Source organism: Henckelia pumila, chromosome 1 (genome assembly GCF_033568475.1).
Source record: "Henckelia pumila isolate YLH828 chromosome 1, ASM3356847v2, whole genome shotgun sequence".
NCBI lineage: Eukaryota > Viridiplantae > Streptophyta > Magnoliopsida > Lamiales > Gesneriaceae > Henckelia > Henckelia pumila.
Window position 1 is genome coordinate 93,017,928 of NC_133120.1, and position 6,000 is coordinate 93,023,927.

Sequence of the window (6,000 nt, forward strand, 5' to 3'; positions counted from 1 at the left end):
GAAAGAAAAACTATTACATGTTTAGTTATGAAATCAATATAATCTTTAACATTGCAACTAATAAGTATTTCAAATACTTAAAAAAATATTTTGGTATTTCACGGAACTTTATAAATAATATTTTATAAAATATTATAAATCTGATAGTTTTAATTGCAAGACCATCTCATAATTTTTTTAAAATGATTTTAGGTTTTATGCGAAGGAAAATTAGTTAAAATTTTAATTTCAAATTTTATATATGTGATATGTGTGTGTTGATGTATTTTTTATTTATTATTTTATATTAAAACTTGACTATATTTAAATTGATTTATTTCAACATTTGTATATTATTTAATATATATATATATATATATATATATATATATATATATATATATATATATATATATGAGTTTCTTTCAAGTGCCCACCTATCATGCCCACTACCATGCCCACCAATGATGTGACACTATTCTATTGAACCACATCTTTATCACATCCAGTAGAATAGTGCCACATCATTGGTGGGCATGATAGGTGGGCACTTGAAAGAAGCTCATATATATATATATATATATATATTAATAACTTTTCCAAATCTAATATTTGTATATATTTAAATATGAACTCATGATATAATTCTTTATTTCAATAGGTCCTTACACGAATTAAAATATATAAGATTTTTTTTAAAAAAATATGTTTATTCAGTATACAAACAAATACAAATCAAGAATTGGTGTTTCAATATTTTAAAAAACATGAATAGTATTTAATTAAGATTTTGTGATTTTTTTTTATATAATATGCACATACTTTTTTTAATTTTGATCTTATCATAATAACTGATTTTACATATAATATAAATATTGATCACTTTATTTACAATAAAATAAAAAAACAAAGTATTTTAATCTTTTTGGAAACTGAATCCTTATCTAATTTGCACATACTTTGTCAATTTTGATTTTATCATAATAATCAATATAGTCTTTAACATTGCAACTAATAAATATTTCAAGTATTTAAAAAATATTTTGATATTTCACGTGACTTTATAAATAATACTTTATAAAAAATTAGAAATATGATATTTTTAAATGCAAGATCATCATAATTTTTTTAAATGGTTTTAGATTTTATGTGAAGGAAAATTAATTAAAATTTTAATTTCAACTTTTATATATATGATATGTGTGGGGACCTCGAGTTGCTAATCTCATCTCAACTCTGCCTCATACTACCAGTTCATGATTTTATTCTTCTATTACTGGCTTGAAATCAACTTATTAGCTTCTATTCTGCAAAGTCTACTGTTCTAAATATTTTTAAATTAAATATTCTTGGATTAAAATTAAATTATTTCGGATCTTATCGCATTTTAGTCCTTGAACTACTCAATATTTGCAAATGGATCCTTGCTCGGATTTCATCCTCAAATTCCATCCTTGATATTTATAATCTTGGAATTCACATCTTAAATTTCAAAATATCAATTCAAATATTTTTAATCTTTTTAATTTAAGAATTCCGGATATTAAAATCTTAAAATACAAAAAATCCTCAAATTAAATATTTCTGACCCGAAATTAAAATCTCTAATTTCCATACATTCTTAAATTCATATTTTCTCTCTTATTCGGAATTTAAATCTTAAATCCCGTAATTAAGAACTTAATATTTTCGGGCCTTACATTTCCTCCCCTCTAAGGAATGATTTCGTCCTCGAAATCGCATTCGATCTGACTGCGGATTCTCGTAAGATGTATAGCTGACTGAAGTAATACTGACTTCAATTCTCTGAGCTTTCGATATCTATTCTGATATCTTCTCTTCTATCGTATCCTAATCTTATTTTTGATTGCTTCTGCAATACATATAATCACTGAGTCAACTTATATCTAAGTTGCTCTTTCTCGTGATCTAACTCTGCATTAGTTAGTCTGTCTTGCTTACAATCTTATCGACTTCTGTTGTATCTGAATTGAATGCACATACATATTCTAGCTGATATTCTTCAGCCAATGCATATGGATAACAATTCATCTATCTGACAATTCACGATTGAGTATTAATCAACTAGCTAGATCAAATACTCATAGCTTCTAAAATATCTTTCTGAACCTAATGATTCTTGGGAAAAAATTTCTTTTCTGATCATTATGTTCAGGCTTCAAATCTCTATCTGTTACTCATCTACTAGCTCTGTTAATGCTGCTCTATTCTTATTCTGTTCGAAGCAATCTTCACATTCTCTATCGTTTCTTGACTCATATCTGGTCTGATAGCTGATATTTCTGTAAGATTGTTTCAATATAAAGACAATTATGTGTTTCTGATCAATCAATCATCAAAATATTGTCTTATATTTATCAAATAGCTGTCACAGGAATCATAGTAATCACGTGGCAAATAATCAATCAACTAGTACCGAATCTAGTACTATAGTTCTGAGCATATCCTCGGAAATCTGGATAATCATATCTGATAGTCCACTAATCAGAGGATGGTATAATGAAATCTCATACAACCAAACACTCAGAACATCTGACAATCAATGCCACAATCTAGAAAACAAATCTAAAGTCTCTATCTTGACAATAGATTTCCATAATTCATGTAATCTGATCATCTTGCTAAATGCATGACAAGTATCTTTTATGTTTGTATCATATCTAATACAACATATTCATAAATCTGTCGAAATCTACTACACTCTAAACCGCAAAATCATGACGATTCGAGTAGATTCAAACTAAAGTCTTTCACAAAATTGATCTGATTTCAACTCTTATGTAACTAATCTGTTACATAAACCACTTGCGTTCTTCTTTTCTGCTTCTTTTACTAGAATTTTAGTATTGGTACTGTCAATTCTGTCGTGTCTGTTTTCAGTTCTTCTTCCAATACTAATTTCCAAGTACTGACTACGTGTAAGTCATACATGTTTAGACAACTGAATGGATATTAAATCTGTTGTCATATGCCTATTTCAGAATCTGATATTCCATATCTATAATATCTGGCATAATCAAATGATTATTCACCGCAAAAATTCATCTGTTCTGCTCTGTTGTCTTATCTCTTATCTTAATCTAGCGTTCTCAAGCAATATGTTGCTTTTATCTGTCCAAACCAATTTGAGTTTAGCTTGGATCGCAACAATTCTGATCGTTTGATTATCTGTCAAGCATAAACATTCAACAAGTATATATATGTACTCAATAAATCCAGCAATTAGCTACAACTTATAAATCTTACTGATGATTTGAATCTGAATTTCTATCAGTTACGAGCCAAATACATCAAGATATACTGAATAAACACATCAAATAATCAATAATTCTCAAATTTTAAATCAAAGGAACTTGCTCAATTCAAAGTCATCCAAAATCAACTATTCTAAATGACAAAATCTGCTAAGTGAAAACAACTCACTTGCATTTCAAAACTCAACGCAAATGAATCAAAACAAACTCTAGCAAAGGAATAAGAGTCAATCAAAATCGATCGAGGTCGAATACAAAAACCTCAGAATCGATAGCAAGAAATTCAAAAATCATGATTTCTATGATGGAATAGCTTCAGCAAAATTGAAGAAAAAGCTCAACTGTAACTGATTTTTCTTATTCTCTATTGATATGAGTTCATTTATTAATTCTTAATTCTCAGCTGACAATAGTCGAATATACTCTTTTCGACTTAACTTATTGTCATAGAATTAATCATCATTTCGGTAATACATAACTCTTTTCTACGCAATCTGCTAGCTGTTTCTAAAGTTCTTCAGTTTAAGTAATGCTCTTCTATACAAGTTATCATAATACCTGTAGTAGCCCGAACCCTAATTGAGTAATTAAAGGATTAATGCTAATCAAATAAATTGGGGATTGGACGGATCGGAAGCTCCGAAGGGACGATCGGAAGCTCCGATCGGGATCGGAAGCTCCGATGAGGATCGGAGGCACCGATGATATTACATCATCCATGACGTGTGGCTGGATCGGAAGCTCCGATCAGGACCGGAGGCTCCGATCACCCCTATCCGGAGTCAACAAGTGATATTTTGACACGTGGAATATCAGGATCTTCGGAAGCTCCGATGGCAGGATCGGACGTTCCGATCGAGGTTCGGACGTTCCGATCGAGGATCGGAGGCTCCGATCGTTGTCTATAAATAGAAGGCCGAGACTTCATTTCTCCTTGCCAATTCCGGATTTCCTCTCTATTTCTAGTCATATTCGAGTTGTTCTAGTCTTCTTAGGCTTGGTCCGGAGGTCGGAGAGGCGTTCGATAGTCGTAGCGGAGTTGTGCCCAAGTTCTGGAGGCATCGACATCAAAGGGCTAACGACGGACGAAGGTATAGCTTTTGCTTCCTATAAATAATTAGAAGTATGCAATAGCTTAGTTAAGGCTTTTAGAGCACTGTAATGATAGTGGTATCATTTCGCTGTGTAGGCGGACTTTAGGCTTGGACTTAGAGCTGGTAGTGCCTACCTGGTATTTGAGGTACGAAAGTACTGTTCGAGATATCCTGACTGAGTATGCATGTATTATATGACTGCATGATTTATATGCCATGATATTATGCTGCATTCATTTGCATCTTGTTGTATCTCCTTCGAGATGTCTGTTAGTAGGGTTGTACCCTATCCTGTTAGTGGATGGACTTCCATCGATTTGGGTCCGGTGTTTCCACGGTTATCTCGGTATGGGAGCCACCTCCTGAAGCGACGGCACATCGTGCTACATACCAGGGCCCGGTCTGTCTCTGTTATCTGATCCTTGACCTCGAGTCTATAGGGAGTTCACTTTGCATGCATGTATACTCATACTCTCGCACTGAGCGTTTTATGCTCACGTCTCGTACTCTGTATTTTTTGGACACCCTATTCCATGGGGCAGGTTTGCGATTGGACGAGGAGGGTGGATCCAGGAGAGGCTAGTCAGTGGTTGGCCGGCTGGAGCTTCGCTTAGGTTTTATTACTGTTGTTTGGGTTTATACAGCTATTCGATTTGGTTGTATATTATTGGATAATTACAGATTCCTTTACTTGGGATTGTATAATGTTATTGGTTTCCGCAGTTTTATTCTGATATCTGTTTTATTAAGTTAATTGCATGCCTAAGTTCTGTTTAGTAGGTGATCCGGGTAAGGGTCACTACATTTATGGTATCAGAGCATGCAAAAGATTTCTTGGGATTTAGTCTCATCTTGAGGTATTTTTTTAGATGTCAAATCGTGACGACCAGAGTTCTCATGGCAGTGTTGGTGGGCGTTGGGGAGATGCCGACCGGGAGCCTCGTCGAGAACGGCGTCATCGTCACCATGACGACGAGCGTTTCACTGTGCGTCGATTCTTAGCTATGGGTCCTAAGCCCTTAGTTGGAGGTGAGTCTCCGGAGGATGCGGAGAACTGGTTAGACCGCATGGAGACGACTTTTCAGACTTTCCAATGCACCGATGAGCAGAAGGTGGAGACCCTTGGCTATCTTCTGGATGGGCGTGCGCGCAGATGGTGGAGGTTTACTTCTGCACCTTTTGTTACGGCGAGAGGAGTGGCCACCTGGGCCGCGTTTCGCACAGCTTTCCAAAAGCGGTATTTTCCTCCTGCACTCCGACAGTCGAAGGCAGGCGAGCTACTGAGTCTGCGACAGGGAACTATGTCTATCGATGAGTATCAGCAGAGGTTCTTTGATCTGCTATCCTATTGCCCCGAGATTGCTGATAGCTCAGAGATGAAGTATAATCTGTTCCTTCAGGGCCTTAACCCTGAGATCCATGACCGTGTGGCGGTTGGCGACGATATGTCCTACGAGGGTTTGGTGAGCCGTTGTCACCAGGCGGAGGACAGCATTCGGCGGAACAGGTCTTTCTCTCAGTCGAGACCTGCTAGTTCTTTGGCCCCCCGTGCCCAGTCATTCAAGAAGTCCGGGTCTACTTCTTCCTCTGGTTCGGGAGGTGTTGTCCGTTTCGGTAAGAAGGACAAGTGTGATCACTGTGGGAAGAACCAT